The following is a 23,239-nucleotide window of genomic DNA, read 5'->3' as shown; positions in this document are numbered from 1 at the left end:
AACTAAGTACGTGGCTCTGTATGGATTAGTCATAGCCTAGTGTTTTTATTAGTTAGAGACTGAATTTATTCTGGGTGCACTTAATGTAAAAGTGATTCCAGAGCCATTTAAAGAAACAAGCTGACCACAGACCCTGATCTAAAGAATTTCGATTTGGAGCATAGAACATAAAGGGAGAAGAAAGGCCGTGGAATGAAGACCATCTTTTCTTTTTCTTTGCCCTCTTCCTCTTCTCTTCTTTTCGCTTCTCTCCTCTCCTTCCTCTCATCCTCTCCTTTATCCTCCTCTCCTCTTCTTTCTTCTTTTCTCCTCTGCTTTTCTATTTTAAATAGTAAGAACTATTTGGCACAAAACCAAGGACTTTCCCAGGTAGATGCTTCAGCTGAAGAGGCCACTTGGAATATTTTTGGTGACCTTACAAATCTCTCCCTTTAAAGCTTGGCCCTTTAGCATTTGCATGTTACATACATTGCCTCATTTGATCCTTGTCCTTAGTCTGTCCTCAGCCTGATTAGGGAGGTGGCACGGGTATTAATATCCTCATTTTTAGTCAGCTAGAAAGGCACAGTGGATAGGGCAATGGACTTGGTGTCAGGAAGATCTGAGTCCAAATCCAGCCTCAGGCAACTTACTAGCTATGTGACCCGGGCCAAGTCACTTAACCTCTGTTTGTCTTTGTTTTCTATACTGTAAAATGGGGATAATAATAACACTTGAAGCAGTAAGATGGCTCAGTGGATAGAGCTCTGGACCTGGAGTCAGGAAGACCTGAGTTCAAATCTGGCCTCAGATACCTATTAGCTCTGTGATCCTGAGCAGGTCACTTAATATCTGTTTGCCTTAATCCATTGGAGAAGGAAATGGCAGACTGCTCCAGTCTCTTTGCCAGGAAAACTCCATATGGGGTCATGAAGAGCTAGACATGGCTAAATGACTTAACAACAGCAATAGCACCTGTTTCACAGGGTTGTTGTCAGGATCAAACAAGGTCAAATCAGGGAATATCACACTGAGAGCAGACATCTTTATAGTTTACAATAGACATTAGTTGCAAACTAATGTGATTATTAAAAAGCCCTGCACAAAAATCTTCCTCTGATGCTTTGCTATGTTATGGAGGGGACCTTGGGTCCTGGAAGGTTTTGCTGATGGAACAAGCTTTATCCAGCAGGTTTTCCCAAGCTGGGGACCTTTCAATGTCCTAATGTTAGATGGTGCCTGCATTTCGAGGGCCAGCCTAGCTAAGTCCTGAGAGACTTAGAGGATAAAGCCATTGGCCATGACTTTTGAAATCGATAAAAATGCAAAAGAGCTTTCAGTCCTGTTCAGTTTCTTTTTGCTTTTGCAGGGATGGTGGTAGCATAGCAGAAAAGGGGGTAGAAAGAATCACACAGGTTTTTAGATACTCTATAAGCCTTAATTTGTTGGTTCTCTAAAGGAGAGCTCTTTGTCCGATGATAATATGTTGATATCCTACTAGAAGAAATGAACCACATCAGTGTTGACATTCTTGTTATAAAGGAAGGCAGAAGATATAAGTAGCTGTGGAATGGAAGGACAGCTCACAGATTCTCTTCAGAGAGTGTAATAAAGGAGCTGATTTTGTTTTATGCCCAAAAGCAGTAAGAGAAATCATCTAATTGGACACTTGAATATCAAATCTTGCAGTGTTCATGATAAGCATGAGAAAAAATGCTATAGGGAAGACAGTTCCACTTTATGGATCAATATCTCCTGCAGAGGGTGAAGTAAAAAACCTTTATGAAGAACTTGGCAAGATTCTTCAAACCAAGTCAACACCAACCTTGATACTCAGTGACTGCTAATGCAAAGTGGGCAGAAGGAAAGGACATCAAAAGATATATTGGAAAATATGATTGAGGATTAGGAAATGGAAGAGGCCAACATCTCACTGAATATTAGAAATCTCAAACTCGTATTTCATGAATATTATCTTCAAGGAGAAGGCACTGTCTGTGGCAAGTACTGATCACCATTATTTTTTTAGATTCTTTGTTTTAAACTTAAATACAAAATAAGAAAAGAAAAAAGAAGCAAACTTAAATACTAAAACTAAAATAATACAAAAAAAACCATTGCCATGTGCACAGCAGAACATGAGATGATTCAAAATATATAGCAATAAGTTTCCATTTCAAGAAAGCCTATATAATAAATACTACACATTGTGTTGAGAGCTGTCTTTTCTTTCCTTGTAAGTTTTCTTTTGTTCTCTTCTGTGCACTTTTTACTTTATTCTTTCTGTGGCCCCTGCCCCTGAAGGCTACAATTAAGTGTGGATGTATGTAAGTATGTATGCATGTATATACATATATATATATATATGTATATACATGCACATGCACATATATATAGACATATATATACATATACCTGTACATACATATACTTACATATAATATACTTAGATATCAATAATCATAGTCATATATAGATATATACATTCATATGTGTCTATATAAGACTGTATTATACTTGTTTATCCTGTTTCTCTGAGGATGGATAACCTCTTCCTTCATAAGTCCAAGTCTTTCCATATTTTTTCAAATCTCCCAACTAGTCATTTCGTACACCACAGCAATATTCCTACCTTATACTATCTAGTTTTGAATAGTCCAAAACAACATTGATAAATATGGCTGACACATAGCAGTTTCTTCATTTTTCTCTTTTGATTAAATCTATTTTAGCTTTAACTTTGTCCAAGATCATGATTACCACCTCTGCTCCTTTTTCCCTAACAAATTCTACTCTTGATCTTTACTTTATATTTGTGCATATCTCTTATTTCGTATCCCTTCTGACTCCTCTACTTTACTTCTACTCTTCCCTTACCCACCTATTATTTAACTTACCCCCCTCCAAAGATGCCTCCCTTATCCTCCCACTCCCATAAATCTAAACACCCTTCTATAGCCCCCTTTGACCTATTCCCTCACTTTCCCCTCTAAAGATCCCTCTCTTTTCCTCTTCCCCCATTTCCGATGAAAGTAGGGTTCCAGAACTACCAGCCTTCCTCCCCTGTCTAATTCCTCTGTGTCAGTTCTTCCTCTCGCACCTCATTTGTATAAGATAATTACTCTTTTTAGCTGTTCCTAAACGTTTTTACTTTTTAAAATCATGTCATACTCAAGCCTACCCCCATTTTTCTTGTGAACTACCCAATTACTAATAACAATCTTAGACGTGCATTTTCCTTTTTGCATACATAAAAGGTAAACAGTCTATCCTTATATACCTTATATTTCTCTTAGCTGTTATGTGTCAAATCTTCTAATAAGTTCAGTTTTTAAAAAAACAAAATCCTGAAAGTCTGACAATTCATTGAATGTACATTTTTTTTTTCATTCAGGATTATGCTTAGCTTTGCTGGTTAGGATATTTTTTGGCTAAAACCCCAGTTTTTTTGGTCTTTGATACATAGTATTCTAAGACCTGCTGTCTTTTAGTGTCGCTAGTCTAGTGCTAGGTCTTGTGTAATTCTATATTCAAACATTCATTTAAAAAAAAAGAAATTGATTTACATGTAAAGACAGTTTTCAACATTGTCAAAAAATGAATTTGACTGTATCTTAACGGACAAGAAAAGACCAGTTATTGGTGTGGCAAATATTCAGAAATGACCACACTACAATGTGTAGTCAGATCATCAGCTAGTTAGAGTTGCCCCATTAGGAGGTCAGCCATCACTCTGCATTTATAATAACTACAATAACTATAACTACAAGAGATTTTTAAAAAGTTGCTGTTTTTTAAAAATAATAAATGGATTAAGTTTAAACAGTTGGTTTTGATTGTAAAAATTTCTTAACAAAAGTTTAACCAATGTAAAACAATTGCTACAATGAGGAGGTCAAAAGAACCCAGAAACCACATCAGCTAGCAAATACTTGATTTCTTTTCTAAATGAGATGGCATTCCATCTCTTGACTCTGTACCATTTTTTGGGAAGGCCTGTTCCTTCCTCACCTACGCCTCCTGATTTCCCTAGGTTACTTCTTTAAGAGGGCTCTCCCCTATAGTTAGTACTTACCCTCTGAGATTATTTCCCATTGACATTATATATCTTGCATGTAGATGGTTGTTTGCATGCTGTCTCCCCCATTAGAATTTGAATTCCTAAAGGACAGAGGATTGTGGGGTTTTTTTGTATCCCCAGCACTTAGCACAGTGAATGGCACATAGTAAATGCTTAATAAATGTTTGTTGATTCATTTATATAATCTTTAAAAATTTACACAAGGCTTTCTTCACGTCGACCATTTAAGGTAGGTAGTGCAAGTATTATCGCTGTTTAATAGGTGAGAAAACCGAGGTTTTGAGAGATTAATTATAGCTGACATTTATATAGCTCTTTAAAGTTTACAAAGCATGCCCCATACATTGTCTCATTTGGTACTCATCCCTCTTTGATCCTCAACCCTATGAGGGAGTTATTTTCCCCAATTTTAGGCAGTTAGGTGGCACAGTGGATATGTCTCTGGGCCTATGGTTAGGAAGTTCTGAGTTCCCATCTGGCTTCAGGCACTTACTAGCTATGTGGCACTGGGAAGCTCACTTAACCTCTGTTTGCCTCAGATTTCCCAACTGTAAAATGGAGATAATAGCACCTATCCCACAGGTGTGTTGTGAGGATCAAGCAAGACGTTTGTAAAGTGTTTTGTTGGCCTTAAAGTGCTGTATAAATGCTAGCTATTCTTGTTACTAGGTGAAGAAATCCAGACTGAGAGGTTAGTGACTTGCTGATTCAAAGCAGGATTCAAAGCTAGGTTTGACTTCACATTCAACTCTCTTATCACTACCCCAAGGTCTCTTTAAGGGACTAAATGGCTGGAAAAGATGGTGGTCATTCACATGGTAAGAGCATGATTTTAACAGATGGGCTGCTAGACTATTGCATGATTACCCGTAGAATAGGAAAAGGCCTAGAGGAAGAACTCCAGCACATGGGATAGCTTCTCCTTGGAGTCTCTATAGAAGGACAAGAACAAGAATTGTACAGGATGAGAAAGGATGAATGGATGCTAGTAAGTACTGGTGTCAAGTTTGCCCACATTGATGAAATCAGCAATCAATTGTAGTACTGATGCATCGTTTAAAAGCAGCACAAAGAAAGCATGTTATAACTTCTTATGAGGACCTAGCTATCGATAGGATGGTACTTAAAGTACTCAGAAGCTTGTGATGAGAGGGTTGGTTAGATGTTCAGCTTCCTGTGAAGGATGGTTGGATTCAGATGTATTGCCTAGAGATCAGACATCAGAAATTCCCCACCCGACAGTGACGAATGCAAAAATTGGAGGGCTTGGAGGCAACCACTTGAAGAATTCAAATGTTACCAGATTTGCTGGAGAGATAGTAATGAGTATACTTATTTGCTTGCTTTACCTTAAAAAGTCCTGATTGTACCATAACCAATTAGGATCAAGATAGTATTCAAATTGTTATAAGTTAGAAAACAATCACATTCTTTGGGGGGGTCTTTAGTCTTTGGTTACTGACCACAGAGTTTTGTTCTGGCTTCATATTTCACAAAGAATACCCATGAGCTCTCTCTCTTTAGTGATGGGTGATTTGAAAGAATTATAAACTAGGATTTAGTTACTGAGTTAGTCCTTTTCCTTGCCCCCAAGCAGGACAGCACTTTAAAGCAACCCCAGACCAATAGATATTTTTAATTAGCTAAATGGCACAGGGGATAGACCATGGGGTCTGAGGTCAGGAAGATCTGAGTTCAAATCTTGCTTCAGATACTTACTAGCTGTATGATTCCGGGCAAGTCATTATTGTTTGTCCTTTGTTCTTGAAGAAGACCAATGACATCAGGAGGGTGATGTCTTGACTTGCAAGTGAATTGGATTTAAGTGAGGCAGAACTATGAAAAATCAGCAGCCTCACTCTCTCCTCCAGAGTCGTTGGAATCCAATGGCAAGACATAGGTCAAGACGGCTGGCGATGTCCCCCTCACCCATTCCAGGCAAGTTGCTTAACTACTGTCTGCCTCAGTTTCTTCAACTATAAAATGGGGATATTAATAGCAACTATCTCACAAGTTTGTGAGGATTAAATGAGATAATACTTATAAGGCACTTAGCACAGTGTCTGGCACATAGCAGGTGTTTAATACTTTTCTTCTTTTCCCTTTCCCCTTGTCCTTAAAGGCTTCCAGGGAAAGAACTTGGTCTAATGGCATTCTTATGTAATTCTAGAGTTTTGGTTGTACAGAGCAAAATGGCTGCGTGTACAGGGACCACAGTTGGTGAGGGACCGATAGTGGAGCTGCAACTCCAAGGAGGGGCAAGACTAAAATGGAAGAAGAGTAGGTTTAGGAGAAGTTCTGTATGAGATGATTAAGGACTGAGCAAGGAGAGGCAGCAGATATTGGTGAAAGGATCTGGAAATCAGGACCCCCAGATCCTCTTCCCAGCTGTGCTACTGGCTTGCTTTCTGACTATGAACAAGTCCTTTCACTTCTGAGTTTCTGTTTCCTCATCCTTAAAATGTAAGATGAAATTCTAGGATTCCCTTCAGCTGTGTGGGAACTCAAACCTCTATGCATGTAATTTTACTACTCATGGTTTAGGCCAGGGCCTAGAGAGTGAAAGAAGGGTTCACATCTGATGTGACAATCCTATTGCTCACCTCAGAAAGTACCATGATGATTAAATTCCTGTTCCATAAAGCATGACTGATGATTCTACTTCCCTCCACCCTTTCTACAATTCCCAATAAAACTAAAACATGAAACCCCAGCAAACACCTACCCTAAGCTCACAAAACATAAGCGAGATCACTTTAACAGTTGCTCATCTGGTTTTGCTAAGATGTTGGTTTCCAAAAATCAGGGACATTGTTTTCTGTTCTGCCAGGCATATGGTAGGTACATTATGGGGCTCAAATATGCAACTTCTGTTGAACCATCTAATTGAGTTTCTCAGAGCAGATATAATGTGAACAAGATGTAAGACTAAATGTCACATTGCCTAATTGGTTAACTTATCCTTTTTCTCCTGAATATTCAATTCAATTGAATTCAATTCAAGTCACTTTCCTCACATTAACATCTTTCACAGACTGTATCACTAAATACTCCATGGAAGCTTAGACTAGATATAAAAGTAAAAGATAAACAGCATACTTCATTGGATCTCTAAATTCATTGATAAGGGTACTCCTTCCAAAAGTGCCTATTTCTGCCCAATCATATCTTTTTTTCTCATTAAACTCTTTGCTATGTCTGCTTATAAATCCTCCAAAGGGGTTCCCTTGAAAGCTCTGAGGACATTCCCCCCAGGTCTATGGCATAAAACTCAAATAGAAATGGGCCACCGAGCCATACGTAAGGATCCCTATGGGTTTCATTTTGACTTAGAAAATTACATATTAACATCTACAATCCACTATATTTTTTATTTTGTTAAATATTTCCCAACTAAATTTTATTTATTTAAAAAAAATTTAAATAGTATTTTATCTTTTCCCCAATTACATGTCAAGACAATTTAGCGTTTATTTTCACAAGATTTCAAGTTACAAATTTTTCTCCCTCCTTCCCTTCCCTTCCCTTCCCTCTTTCTAAAATGGTAGGCAATTTTATATAGATTATGCATGTGCTATCATGTAAAACATATTTCCATATTAGTCACAGTTGTAAAAGAATAAACAGATCAAAAAAGGGGAAAAAAACGCAAAAAAGAGTAATGTAAATGAAAAAAGTATGCTTTGATCTGCATTCAGAGTCCATAAGTTCTTTATCTGGATATGGATAGCATTTTTTTACATAAGACCTTTGTACTTGTCTTGGATCATTGTGTTGCTAAGAAAAGCTGAGTCATTCCTAATTGATCATTACACAATGTTGCTGATACTGCCTGCAATGTTTTCTTGCTTCTGCTCATTTCACTTTGCATCAGTTTGTACAAGTCTTTCCAAGTTTTTCTGAAATCTGCTGGTTCATCATTTCTTATAGCACAATAGTATTTCATTACATTCATATACCACAGCTTGTTCAGCCATTCCCCACTTGGTGTTGGTGAGCATCCCCTCAATTTCCAATATTTCTCCACCCATGAAATGGCTTGCTATTAATATTTTTGCATGTGTAGGGCCTTTTCCCCTTTTTATGATCTCTTTGGAATATAGACCTAGCAGTGGTATACATAGTTTGGTTGCCCTTTGGACATAGTTCCAAACTGCTCTCCAAACAGAATGGTTGGATCAGTTTACCCAATTAAATTTTAATCTGGTTCAGGCTGCACTGGGAGTGTTGTATGCAGCAATGAGGCCTACAGGGCACCTGTTTGACATCTCTGCTCTAGGTCTCTTGATATTATGTGGGTACTGGCAACAAAAGGGTTTTCCATTTACTATTCCTTTTTCTCACTATTTGATCAACTACCTCTGTTTCCAGTTACATACCTCTTTCGTGTGTAATTTGTCGCTAATAATATGCTGCAGCCTATCTGTCTATCCATTATATATGTATATACACTCTATATACATCCCTGTTGCCATTGTGCTATTTGGATGACCTGCTATTTTGATTCCTTGATGATTTCAGTTTTCTTTGATTTGGATGAATATTAATGTTTAAAAGATGGAGTTTCATTTTTAATAACTCCTAGCTTCTTCCTAAAAATACTACACAATTTCCCGAATGTCATCTTTCCTGTTCTCTTTCTCTTATTTAATTCTGGGCTCATATACCTTCTTCAGTATTTGTCCAAGATATATGTACTGCCAGACCAGTCTCTTACGCTGCCCATTCACCACATATCACTGTTGGAAAATTAGATATTCTTCAACCATTGGTTTTTTCTTCTATGGATAGTTGGACTGAACTCTTTTGAGTAATTATAGATCTTATTTAAGAAACTCTTCAGTATTGCTTTAATGCAATAATCATACTATAATTTGAAAATAAGGATATTAAAAGATCTTCACTATCTATAGGGAATCTGTCTCCCATGTGGACTCTTTTCTAGACGTGTGCCAAGACAGTAGCAAACACCTTCATCAAGTATATATCTTCCCATTTATGCCCAACTTGCTATTAATAATCAATGGATTGATGAACAAAGTTTTGTTTGTTGTATCTATCAAGGAATTTTTTAGGATTTTAAGATATTTATGAGAGACATCTTATTTGAATAGAGTCTTTAAGACTGCGTTATGCTCTATCAAATCATTGCTTTTTTTTAAATTGTAAATACCTAACAAGCACAGTAGGATTTTGTTCTTACTTCACCTTTTGTGGAATTGTAAAGGCTAGCCTGCAGTAAAATACCATGAATAAAATTCTACCTGTTCATGTGCATGGAAAGAACAAAAAAAGGGAAGAACTGGAATTATGGTGAGTGTTGCTGCAGAATGAATAGTTGGCTGGTCGGTACTAAGTCTTTTCTTCTCCCACTGCCTTCTGAATAGAGGTAAAACTGAATCCTTTTCAGGTCTTCTCTATTTCCTCCCTGGGGAATGCTTTAGGATGTGACATTTTCTTGAGCCACTACCCTTTCCTCCCTACTCCCCTTCTCTCTGGAAATTTCACCAGCCATATCCTTTTAAAACAATTAGCTCAATTTTTATCCTAGGGCCAATATAATGGCCCTTAGATCCGTGTGTTCCCCTTCTCTATTGTTTTATGGAGTTTACATAAATGAAAAGTTGGTACTGCAATTATAGTAGCTCAGAGCTCCCAGTTAGGAAAACTTTTTAACATTCAGGCAGAGATTTAGCTCTTCATCCTAATTTAAATTTTTGTGTATCTCCAGCTATTCCCTAGCTTCTTTATCTTTGATGTAAAATTAGAATACGGGAAATATTTAGGTTAAAAAAAATCAAGTGGAACAATGTCTATTACTGAATAGGCAGGTGGTGGGGAAGCTGGAGAGAGAGCAGAGCTTTTTTTTTTTTTTGGAAATTCTCTCAGTCCTGGGATAGGTGAATATAATTGGTAGCCTCAGCTTGCACCCTCTGTTCTAATATGCCTATAGAAGCCCCTTGACCCACTTGATCTCTCCGTTTTCTACTGAAGCTCTACCTTCAGTTTTTCCTTTAGTTTTTTCTTTAGTTTCTTAAGTTTCTTCTGTTACTTTTTGCCCCTGTACCTCCAAAGTGTTATGGTTCAGCTTATGAAGTGCAAGATTGGTCTGGGGATGGAGCCACCCTATTTCTTCCTCTTAGTTTGTTTTCTTGTAGGCTATGTCTGACTCTTTTGAAATTCCTGGATGTATCACATGCCCCCTTTCCAGCTCAAGAATAGTAGTTCAGATAACGCTCGGGGTTATAAGGAAATGTTTGTCCCTCTGAACTAACACATCCTTTTGTTGTTTTTGTTGTTTTTTGCATTCCTTTGCAAAAACAGCTGGATGATACTTGCCACCTGAAATTATACCTGACAGCATAAAAATACATTGGCACTTAGTAGGACAGGGATGATTAACCCACCATCCCCTGAAATCACTTTGGAGTGCCATTCATTACAAATACACTTCAACAATACATGCAACAGACCTAATGCAATACAGAATATAATTTGACAAGCTGCTTTGGTCCTTACAGGTCTAAATTACATGCAGGATGTTACATGAATGAATCTTAACATTATATGCATATCCATATAACACAAAATATGCATAACAACAAACAAAATAAAAATAATAATATAACATCAGTAGGCTTGCCATAAAACAAAATAAAGCAAAACCATGACAATCCACTTCTCCCTCCCACCAGTTATTGGAGAGACTGGACGAGTAGCAGATAATGCATCTAAAGAGATATACCAAGGACGTACATGGATAGAGACACAGAAAAATACAGAAGGTACGGATGTAGCGACTTGCCTTTCTAGAATCCATGGCCATCGTTCTCTCCACTATGAGGAGTCACACTCTCTGAAGTTGTATTATTCCATATCTATGTCCATGTTTGTCCTTGGTGTGTTTCTCTTTGGATGCATTGATACAGATACGAGAGTCTATCTCTTCAAGGTGCTCTTGAGCCTAGAATCCTTTACTTCTCGGCCGCAGTGCCACTGTCTTCTGTTGAAATTCCTTCAACAATTTAAAACCTCCAGAAGTGTGGTTAATTTGTTGGATTAGCTAATCAGCTCTTCTTTTCATCCAATCAAAGGAATTCCCACCTCATAAAGAGATCATAGAGCATAAACCACTGTATTTACACATTTAAAACTACAATAAGCCTATACACTGATCACATTATATTAATTGAAACAGGGATGTAGAATAACTCCTCCTCACCTTACAAATAGATGCATAATTATAATGAACAAACTTAGCCATAGAGAAGAACTGAGAAAATGTACCACCCTCCCTTCTTTGAAGAAGGTAGGTCATTATGGGTGTGAAATATTGCATATACTGTCAGCTGTAGTTGATATGTTGATTGGTTTTGTGGAAATGCATTTAAAATTTTTTTTTGTTGTAAGGGATGGTCTGCTGGGTAGTAGAAATAAGGATGGATATTTTTTAAAATGGTGATATATGAACAAAAGATTTCAATAAATATACAATTAAAAAAAGAATGCTCTCTTCTCATATTTTCTTTATAGACATATTGATATATGTGTAAAGTATTCTAATAAGGGATAAGTAAATAGACATAGGGGTTGGAAGTTATAAATATCTACTGAGCTGCCTTTTTTCAGTATTGATATCTGTGATTTCCCCCCTAATCATTCAATGATTTTCTTCTCTCTCAGGTGCATTGAAAATCCATCTCCTAGTGCCTTCAACATTGTGTCACACTCAGCACAGACTTCCTGTCTCTATGTTTTATCTTTTGAAGGTTTAAAAATTTTAAAATTAATTTTTTTAGTACTTTCCTGTTTTTTCATGTTGCACACTGGGGACTCTGTTGTTAAAATTCATCTGTGGTAGTTGCAAAGCAATTGATGAAGACAAGGATTCACTGTTGGAAATGTGTAAATATCTTTTCCATTTTTGTCTGTCAATTGCCTGCCCTCCAATTTCAATCTTAAATGCTTTTGGAGTGATCTGGCTTAACTAGGTCTTTTGCTAAGCTTTATACAAATTTGATTTTCTCTCCTCCTCTCCTTGCTTTTTTATGAGGTGATAAAATACATAATTTTCCATTATCTTCCTTCCAGATCCTTTTGTTCTGGATATTTTCTTCTCTCTGGATTTAGATGAGTTCTATCTGTCTGACTGCTCCTCTAACTGTGAGTGTACACTAAAGCTCTGTCCTGGATTCTCTGCTCTCTCTCTCTCTCTGTCTCATCTCTCTGTCTGTCTCGTCTCTCTGTCTCTGTCTCTCTGTCTTTTTCTCTGTCTGTCTGTGTGTCTGTCTGTCTGTCTCTCTCTCTCTTTCCTTAGTAGCCTCATTAGCTCCAATGGGTTTTTGTCATCTCTATTTAGAATAGTTCTCAGGACTCTATATTCAGCCTTGGACTCTCTCCTAGTCTTACATCATCAATTGTCTACTGGATTTTTCAGACTGGATATTCTGTAGGTATCTCAAGCTCAATATGTCCAAAACAGAACTTTCTTCTATTATCTTTGCCCCTAAACCGAACCTTCTTTCTAGTCACTTAGGTTCCAGCTTTCCAGTCATCCTCAACTTTCCCTATCTCTTATATCCAATCAATTGCCAAGTCTTGCTGATCCTGTTTCCACAGCCTCTCTTGCATTTTCTCCCTTCTTTCAGTTCTCATGCATTTTTTCAAGTCTTTGTCACCTGGACTACCACAATTATGTCTTAATTGACCTCCCTGACCCAAGACACTCCTTATTCCCATCCATCTTCCCCACAGCTGCCACAGTGACATTTCTAAGGCACAAATCTGACCATGTACATGAACATCACATCCTATTACGTGTAAGGTCAAATACAAACTCCTCTGTTTAGCATGTATATCCCCTCACAACCTAGACGCAATATAGGTTCCCAGCCTAATCATCTGTTACTTCCCTTCAAGAACTCCACGGTACATCAGAACTGGCCTTTGTGATGCTCCTCACACACAACATTCACTTCCCGTTTCTATGCCTTTACAGAAGCCGTGCCCCATACTTGGAAGTTACTCCCTCCTTACCTTTTCTTCTTAGAATCCCTAGTTTCCTTCCAAGTTCAGCTCAAGTATTATGTCCTTCATTATGTATTTTATTATGTTATTGTTAATTATTACTTTTCATTTTATTGTGTTTATTTTAATTTTAAATTAATTATTATTATTACACATTATGTCCCTGACTTTCCTAGCTTCTATTGGTTTTTTCCTAAAGTTACATTTAATTTACTTTGTATGTATTTTGCATATACTAATATACATACATGTTGTCTTATTTGATATAATATAAGCTCTTCAAGAGCAGGCTCTATTTCATTTTTTCTTTGTATTCCCACTGACCATAATAGTACCTAGAACAAGTAGACACTTAATAAATGCTAGTTAATTGATTGTGCTTTCTTTGTAAGGTTTTACAAATTAGTTTATATTTTCCACTGGCGCTGGCATTGGTTTCTCCACTTGGCAAGGAGATTAAGTGTTTGCTGGCTCAAACTCAGCTAGACTCTTTTGGCTTTCTTGTGATGATGGATTTATATCAGTTAAAATTCCTTAGGAAATGGTGACAGGCTATATAAATGTTTGTTGTCTTATCTAATTCCCTTATTTCAGTTTCAGTAATTTTTTAAAAACCAGGTCTGATTGGAGCTGTTTTAAATCCATGCTTCTAATTTGGTGTTGACTCTTTTTTATAACAAGTCAATGGAATGACTGATTAAGACAGCTGATTTGGAAATCAGTCCTGTATTGTCAACCAGTTGTTTCCTGACTGTCAATTTCATTTTTTTTTTTGGTGACATTTTTTGGTGTCTACCAAATCCAGTGCCTCCTGACTCTCTTCTGAGAGAAAGTATAATATATAGGAATAGGGGTTCTGTTGTGTCTATAGGCTTTTGACCCCTTTTATTTCTTGAAACAAAGACAGAGTTGAAACTTAATATTTTACTCTATTCCCCTATGTCTCCCTTTGCACTGAAGTCATCTGAGTTAAACATTACGAAAAAATTTCTGTGAATGGACAAATAGGATATAAGGAAAGAATTGCATAGTGAAGGAAAAGTGGCTTATCATTTAATCATATAAAATAAAATAAAAAGATGCAGAAAAACTTAATTGTAAAAGAGGAGGGCAAAGGAGTTATGAGACATGGGTATATACTGCAAAAGCTTGTCTGATCAATACAGTTAATAAGTATACCCAAACTTCACTATAAAATTGCCAACCTCTTCCTGTTCCATGCCAATAATTTGTTTGCCCATTTTTACCTTATTTCTGTGAAACTAATGAACCTTGCAAAGGCATTTGACATAATACTCCATTTCTGTGGAATCGCTGATCAATAATCAATTAAAAGGCTATGAGGGAACTACATGTACTTTTTGTATATTTTTAAATTTTTTTATTTTTGATATAAATTTATTTATTTTTAGTTTTCAACATTTTCTTCCACAAGATTTTGAATTCCAAATTTTCACCCCATCTCGCCCCTCCCCCACCCCAAGATGGCATGCATTCTGAATACCCCTTCCCTTAGTCTGCCCTCCCTTCTATCTCTCCCCCCCTTCTCTTATCCCCTTCCCCTTCTATTTTCCTGTAGGGCAGGATAGACTTCTGTACCTCATTTCCTGTATTTCTTCTTTCCCAGTTGCATGTGGAAACATTTTTTTTAAAACATGTGTTTTTAAAACTTTGGGTTCCAAATTTTCTCCCTTCCTCCCACCCCACCCACCCTCATTGAAAAGGCAAGCAAGTCAATACAGGCCATACATGTGCAGTTATGCAAAACACTTCCATAGTAGACATGTTGTGACAAACTAACTCTATTTCCCTTAATCCTATCCTGCCCCCCATTTATTCTTCTTTCTTTTGACCCTGTCCCTCCTCAGAAGTACTTCTGATTACCCCTTTCCCAATCTGCCCTTCTCTCTATCATCCCCCTGCTCTCTTGTCCCTTCTTCCTCCCCTATTTTCCTGTAGGGTAAGACAGATTTCCATACCCAATTGAGTGTGTATGTTATTCCCTCCTTAAGCCAAATCCTATGAGAATAAGATTCCCTCATTTCCTCTCACCTTCCCCTGTTTCCCCTCCACTAAGAACCTTTTCTTGTCTGTTTTGTGTGAGATAATGTACCCCATTCTACCTCTCCCTTTCTCCTTCTCCTAGTATAATCCTCTCTCACCCTTAATTTTATTCTCCAGATATCCCCTTCATCTTCAACTCACCCTGTGCCTCTCTATCTATCTATCTATCTATCTATCTATCTATCTATCTATCTATCTATCTATCTATCTATCTATACATACATACATATAATTTTTTCCCTCACTACCCTAATACTGACAAAGGTCTCATGAGTTATAAATATCATCTTTCCATGCAGGAATGTAAACAGTTCAGCCTTAATAAGTCTCTTATGATTTCTCTTTCCTGTTTACCTCTTCATGTTCCACTTGAGTCTTGTATTTGAAAGTCAAATTTTCTATTCAGCTCTGGTCTTTTCATCAAGAATGCTTGAAAGTCCTCTATTTCACTGAATGACCATTTTTTCCCCTGAAGGATTATACTCAGTTTTGCTGGGTAGGTGATTCTTGGTTGTAATCCTATCTCCTTTGCCCTCTGGAATATTATATTCCATGCCCTGTGGTCCTTAATGTAGAAGCTGCTAAATCTTGTGTTATCCTGATTGTGTTTCCACCATACTTGAATTGTTTCTTTCTGGCTGCTTGCAATATTTTCTCCTTGACCTGGGAACTCTGGAATTTGGCTACAATATTCCTAGGAGTTTTCCTTTGGGGATCTCTTTCAGGGGAGATGGTGGATTCTTTCAATTTCTATTTTGCCCTCTGGTTCTAAAATATCAGGGCAGTTTTCCTTGATAATTTCTTGAAAGATGATGTCTAGGCTCTTTTTTTGATCATGGCTTTCAGATAGTCCAATAATTTTTAAATTCTCTCTCCTGGATCTATTTTCCAGGTCAGTTGTTTTTCCAATGAGATATTTCACATTGTTTTCTAATTTTTCATTCTTTTGGATTTGTTCTACTGTGTCTTGATTTCTCATAAAGTCACTATCTTCCAATTGCTCTATTCTAATTTTTAAGAAAGTATTTTCTTCAGTAACTTTTGGACCTCCTTTTCCATCTGGCCAATTTTGCTTTTTAGGGCATTCTTCTCCTCATTGGCTTTTTGGACCTCTTTTGCCATTTGGGTTAGGCTATTTTTTAAGGTGTTATTTTCTTCAGTATTTTTTTGGGTCTCCTTTAGCAGGCTTGTTTTTCATGATTTTCTTGCATCACTCTCTTTTCTCTTCCCAGTTTTTCCTCTACTTCTCTTACTTGCTTCTCAAAATCCCTTTTGAGCTCTTCCAAGGCCTGAGACAGATTAATATTTTTCCTGGAGGCTTTGGATGTGGGAGCTTTGACTTTGTTGTCTTCTTCTGGTTGTATATTTTGATCTTCTTTGTCACCAAAGTAAGATAATATAGTCTGACTCTTTTTGCGAGGTTTGCTCATGATCCCAGCCAATTACTTGAGTTTTAAACTCTTTGTTAAGGTGAGAGTCTGCTTCCAATGTGGAGAATGCAGTGTCCCAAGCTTTGGGGGTTTGTATAGCTGTTTTCAGAGATACTTGTAGGGACCTGTAAATTTTCAGTTCTTCCAAGGTGGTGTGATAAGGTAGGTGTTTACTCTTTTCCTGGCCTGTGCTCTGGTCTTTGAGTGACGGGCCACAAGCAGTCTTTTCTCTCTTGGAACTGTGAGGAGGGTTTCCTCTCCACAACCACTACAAGCTCCACCGCACCAGCACTCCTCCTCACCCTAGGACCCATGCCCGGAACTGTGACCTAGATCCAAGCATGGGCAAAGCAAGAGATTCCTGCCTCAGCACTGGCAAAGAGATACCTGCCGTCCCCCTCTGATCAGCCACTTGATTCCTCCTCAGTCTGTGGGCAGGAAGCTCAGGATGCACCTACCGCTCAGGCACCCACGCTCTGCACTCTGCGCTCTGGAGCTCCTCTCTCAGCACTGCAGAAACAGACTTTTCCCACTGACCTTCTAAGTTGTCTTTGGCGTTCGAGGATTGAGGAGTCTGGAAACTGCCACAGCTGCCTGTGATTCATTCCTCTGAGGCCTGCTCCAGGTACACAGTGGCCTGCACACCCATGCTGAACTGTGTTCCTCTCCCAGCCCGATGCGATATGCCTCTCCGATCAACCATCCAGGCTGTCTTGGGCTGGAAATTTGTTTCACTCTGTCTTTTTGTGGGTTCTGCTGCTTTAGAATTTGTTTAGAGCCATTTTTTTACAGGTATTTGGAGGGGTTTGGGGGAGAGCTCAAGCAAGTCACTGCATTCACACTGCCATCTTGGTTCCGCCCCCCCTCTCCCATAACTACATGAAACTAAAGGAAAAAGGCCTTAGAGAACTACAGGAGTCTATAAGAGAGTTGGGGGCTGTGTGAGTGACTCACATTGGTGCTGGCATACTAGTGGAAAGTGTGGTTCCTACAGAGGAGACCAGATACATGAAAACTTAAACTCTTTAGCCATCCCTGTACTCTGGACTTTCTTCCCAGAGAACAGAAATTTAATCCTTCTTAGTACTCCACTTAAGAAAATCCATATAAGAGCATCAAGAGAGAAGCTTTTAAATTTAAAACCAGTTCACAAGGGTTCATTTTTACATATCAGTTTTCATTGGAGATAAGTGTTTATTTACAATCATTATAAAGGAAGTGTGGTTTAATAAAGATATCTGATTTGGAAATCAGTCCCATATTGTCAACAATTTGGAATCAAAGGAATTGAGTTCAAATCTTCATTCATCCATTTACTCCTTCTCTGACTGTGGCCAAATGATAACCTCTCTGGGCCTCAGTTTCCTTATCTGTAAAATGAGGGGGTTAAAATAGATAATCTCTACAGCCCCTCCTATAAACTCTTGTAAATTGTTTGACAGAGAGAGGGTAAGGAGAAAAGAAACTGGAAGTTTGATTGTTATCTGCCCTCTGCCAATGAAAGATCAATAAGCAATGAAGACAAATCACTCCTATAATGATCATGTAAGCCCTATGGGGAAAATACGCTCTGATATAGGAGCACTCTTTCAGGAAGATCCCTGGTATAAGGCCAATGTATGGAGGATTCCTTCTGCTGTTTTCCCATCACATTAAGTAATAATGGTTAGTTCAATAAATCAGCAAGCATTTATTAAGCACCTACTATCTGCTGGGCATTGTGCTAGGGTGAAAAAAAGGAATGGTCCTTGCTTTCCTAATGTATGCTCCACTGGGGAAGACAGGGAAAGAAGAGATTATGTCAAAACATGTTGTTGTTATTAGATTGTTTTCAGTCATGTCCAACTCTTTATGACCCCATTTGGGGTTTTTTTTGGCAAAGATACTGGAGTATTTTACTATTTCAACTTCTCCAGTTCACTTGACAGATGAGGAAACTGAGGCAAACAGGGTTAAGTGACTTTCCCAGGATCAAACAGCTAGTATGTGTCTGAGGCCAGATTTGAACTCAGGAAGATGTATCTTTCTGACTCCAGGCCCAGCACTCTATCCACTGCACCACCTAGCTGCCCCACATCAAACTATACCAAAGTACAAAATAAATATGAGGTTAAAGGAAGAAGGGCAGTAGAATTGAGTGGGTGGGGAATCAGGAAAGGCTTTAAACAGAAGGTTGTACTTGAACTGAGTCTTGGAAAAAGCAGAGGATTCTAAGAGGAAATTGAGGGGATGATATGTGTCAGTCACGAGGGGTGGCCAGTGCAGAGGTGTAGAGATAGGAGGTGAAGCCATGTGTGAGGAAAAGCAAAAAGGTCAGTTTGACTGGAACACAGACTGGGTGCAGGAGAATAATACATAATAAGCCTAGAAAGGGAAGGTAGAGTCAGGTTGTCCAGGAGGTTGGATGTGAGAGATGGAGAATTAGAAGGATTTGGTAACTGACTGCATATGTGGGATGAGCGAGGGCTCTAGGATGATGCCAAACCTGGGAGATTGGAAGAATGATTGAGTTAGGAAAAGGATTTTTTTTTGGAAATATAATGAATTCTGTTTTGGACATGCAATAAGATGCCTCTGTAACAATCAAAAACAGCATTGGGATTTCCAGTGGCTGGGGTTGGGAAACCAATATCTGCATTGTGCTTAGATGACCTCTTGCTTTTCTTTTAAAATTATCTTTGGGTTAGGATCATAGACTTTGAGTGGGAAGGGACTTTGTACAGGGATTTTTAACCTGGGGCCCATGGATGGCCTTTGGAAGGTCCATAAACTTATATGGGAAAAAACATTACATCTTCATTTCAATATAACTAGTTTCCTTTGTAAACCATAAAATTTATTTTATGCATTTAAAAACATGATTCTGAGGAGTTTATAGACTTTATCAGACTGCTGAAGGGTACCATGACATAAAAAAAATTAAGAACCCCTAAATTCTAATTCAAGCCCCTCATTTTTTGTTCTTGTTCTAAGAATGTCTATTCTTCCTAGGGTGTTCTCATCATCACCACATTTCTCATCACAATAACTCACATTAACATCATGCTTTAAGATTTATAAATCTAATGGGTACTGACTATTTTTCTTTCCAGTGCTAGGTAACATATGAGAACTTGGTTTTCCTTGCCTGTATTTTTACCCCAAATGTCACAGGAAGCAGCTCCATATGATTTGAATAACTCCGATAGTTGGTCTGGAAGGACTTTTATGACTTGAGTGATCATTGGAGAGAAATTAGGGTGCTTTGTCAAGCTTTTGTGGGGAAGTGTTGATGTAGATAGGAAAAACAGCACTTGATGCTAAGTAAAACAAGAACATTAGGCTATGGAATCAGCATGTCGTGTTCCAATTCATTATCAGTTCTAGAGATCAGCTCAGAAATGAAAGGGGCAGGGTGTTCTTGACTCTGAGGTGACATTTCACATGAGACCAGCAGTTGGTAGGAACCGCAGTTCAAGGGAATACTTGAAAGTGGAGACACTCTGGTCTAAAGCTTCGTTTGAGCTGTAACATGGAGAAAAGACTTGGTGTTTCTTGCAATAATGAGGAAATTGAAGTACCCCCACTTAGCCCATAATACAGAGCCTGTTTTCTGGGAAAGGGCTAGAAATATCACTTCTTACAGATACTGCAGAAGACAGTATATGCTAAGGAGCCCTAAGAAGCAATGGCTGCTGGCGTGTCACTTAATGTTGCATGACTATAAATGGATGAATCTATACAGATCTCTGGGGAAGAGCTGCTCTTTGAGTAGGGTTGATATCTTCTTTTTTTTTAATACTCCAATTTATTATTTTTTTCCCTGGTTTTTTATTAATTTATTTTTATTTTTCAACAATCACTTCCATAAACTTTTGAGTTCTAAAGTTTTCTTAGGGTTGATATTTTCCATGAGCTCTAATATGAACTCTATTTATTTCCTTTGTCCTGTATGTATAAACTTTTTTTCCATTGAGCTTTGTGAACTATGTGCTTGCAAGGTGGACAACATACTGGATAATGTCGCATAATGAAGTTCCTAGGTTTTCTGTTTGAAGACAGGGAACCAGAGAGGTGAGAAATCTACCTAAATGTACCCGGGTTTTTGGTATCATGTAGGACACCAAAGTTACCCAAGTCAGGTCAAAACACATTTATTAAATGACTGCTATGTACCAGGCACAGTGTTTAAGTGTTGAGGATACAAGGAAAGGAAAAAAAAGTCCCTGCTTTCAAGGAGCTCACAGTCTAACATACAAACAGCTATGCACAAACAAGATATATATAGGATAAATTGGGATAATCTCAGAGGGAAGGCACTAAGATTAAAGAGGATTAGAAAAGGTTTTTTATAGAAGGCAGGACATTAGCTGAGACTTTCTCCACAGCAACATTGAAATGTATTAAGTGCAAGTATGTTATCTTCATTTTACAGTGATTTTTTTCTTATTATCCATGTCTACTGAATGTCAGTTGAGATCTGAACACAGATCTCCTCACTCCGCATTCAGTACTCCATCCACTACCAAGCTACCTTCCTTTAATTAAATCAAACTTAGTCATTTTTCATTGGATTAAGTTCCTATTAACCTGAACCCGTCTCCAAAGTGGGGTATAGCTATACTCTAGTCTTATCTCATTACATTTTAAAGTTATATTAGAACTAAATCATGCATGTTGTGGAATCTCCTTTGGAGGTTTTTCAAACAACAACAAAAAATCCTTTTCTCTTCAGGATGGCTTAAGTATGTCTGTGATCAAGAACATGAGGAAAAGAACAGAAAAACCTACTGAAGTCTTTCTTCTGGCCCTCAGATTCAGTGAGAGAATATAAAAGGAGGAAAGGAGAGGAGGAAAGGAAGAGAAGAAATAAAAGGACAGGAAAGTCTTTTGGCCACAGGGGTGCCGAAGGTTTCTACTGAAATTTCACGCATCAGCAAATTCAGGCATCTTACTTCCTGGCCTGGATCCCAGTGCAGTTGGGGCATTGAGAAGCCGCCTCTGGCAGATGTGTCAGGAATACTGCACTGCAGTAATGAATTTAGGGAGGGAAGGAGGCCACGTCCCTGAGTCACTGGAGGGAGTAGAGGAGAAACAACCCTGGTGTTGTATCTTGTGCTTTTACACAGCTCGGCTTAAAAACAAGAAAACAAGCTCCCTGGAAAATGGGAGGGATTTGGCAGGCCCCCTTAACTCCAGGAACATTCTGTTCCTTTCAGCATGTCTTGAGTAACGGAAGTGGATGGATTGGGGGGAAGGGAGAAGCAGACGGAGTGACTGGAAACATTTTTTTCCCCCTGTTAAAAGAACTCTGCCTGGAAATTAACATGCAAGAAATTCAGGATGATTTATACACACCTAAGACATCATCATTTATGTAAATGGCTCTTCCCAGTCCTCTTAGGCACAATTACTCCCGAAAGTTGCTTATTTTCAAAGAAAGGAATGCGGCAGGACCATCTGATGGTCTCGCCTTGAGACTGCTCTGCAATAATATTAAGGAAAAATCAACCACGCCTCTTAGGAAAAGGGAATCTAGGCTCTGGCCCTGGACCCAAGTTAAGGATCCAGTTTTCTCTGGTACAGAGTTTCCTTTCAGTCCGTCAGAGGCTATCCTCCCCAAAGGAATCCAACAAAGGGTGTTTTTGAGGAGCATTGTGGGAATTTCCTAAGACATGGGCTGGACGGCAGTGACATTAAGTTCTCTGTCTCTGCCTGAGAGGCGCAGCTCTCAGTAATTCTGAGTAACCAGGGAAGACGCAGCTGAACCAAAGCTGGAGAGTGTTTTACATAGTCCTATAGGAGAAGAAAAGAACGATGTGAGTATTTTTTTTTAACTGCTGGAAGATTTGCAGTGGAGTAGGAAGACTGTCATAAATGATTAACCAGGAAAAGAGCTAAAACCATTATGGGCCAGCAAAGACTGAGGGGAAGAAGCTAGTAAGAACATTTTCTCAAGATCTCTCCATTCCCCACCCCAATCCCTCCAGTCTGAAGCCACCATTCTCCCTTCACCCATCCCCAGGGATGCAAAGGTCTTGGGAGGAGCCTGGGAATTGTGGGCTCTCAGGGCTGCTGAATAGATCACTCCAAAGTCGATTCAGAGTTTCAGGTATCCAAGGAAGGAGGTAGTTCCACCACCCTATTTGTCATGAACTGTAGACCCGCCCAGCTAGAACTGGCACACGAAGAAGGCCAGGGGTTGGGCAGGCTGGTATTGGAAAGATAATAGGATCACAGAATTAGAGTTGGAAGGAATCTTAAAGGCCAACCCCTCTGATTTTACAAGTGAGGAAACTGAGATACAGAGGGTCACATAGCTAGTTGGTATCTGAGGCAGAATTTGAACTCTGGCCTTCTTCCAAGTATTTCTGGCAAGTGAAGTATTTCTGGGACATATAGCTCAGAGGTGGAAGGGGCTAGATCAAACTCTGAGATGCTGAAATTTAAAAACAGGGTGAGGAGAGAGTATCTCCCATATTTGGGGGAATCCGTGTTTCCGACCTAGGAACCTTGAGTAAGCAGCCTCAAATGCATGGAGGACAGTATCTTTCCTCCTGACTCATTTCCCATGACTGACCAGCTGCCCTTTGGCTTGTTTTAGAAGTACAGGACTGGGTAATTTTCTTTAGTAGTTCTGGGTTCAAGGTTATAAGAAGCTAAGGGGGGAATCTAGATA

At 38.6% G+C, this 23,239-nt stretch overlaps 1 protein-coding gene across 2 annotated transcripts in view; it reads left to right on the top strand.

Annotated features, from left to right (window-relative positions):
* The window catches only part of LOC110207694 (uncharacterized), a 95,476-nt gene that overhangs the window by 39,167 nt on the left and 33,070 nt on the right, over positions 1-23,239 (top strand). Inside the window, exon 1 of one of the 2 annotated variants that reach the window (XM_020985443.2) lies at positions 22,037-22,379. The exons of the other annotated variant lie outside the window; for it this stretch is intronic. The gene's annotated coding sequence lies outside the window, so the exon portion shown is untranslated. Of the gene's footprint in view, positions 1-22,036; positions 22,380-23,239 lie in introns of those variants that run through there. 2 annotated transcript variants of the gene reach the window in all.

This window comes from Phascolarctos cinereus, unplaced genomic scaffold (genome assembly GCF_003287225.1).
Source record: "Phascolarctos cinereus isolate Bilbo 61053 unplaced genomic scaffold, phaCin_HiC Scaffold_2;HRSCAF=192, whole genome shotgun sequence".
Classification (NCBI taxonomy): Eukaryota; Metazoa; Chordata; class Mammalia; order Diprotodontia; family Phascolarctidae; genus Phascolarctos; species Phascolarctos cinereus.
This window is presented reverse-complemented; position numbering and strand designations above follow the sequence as displayed.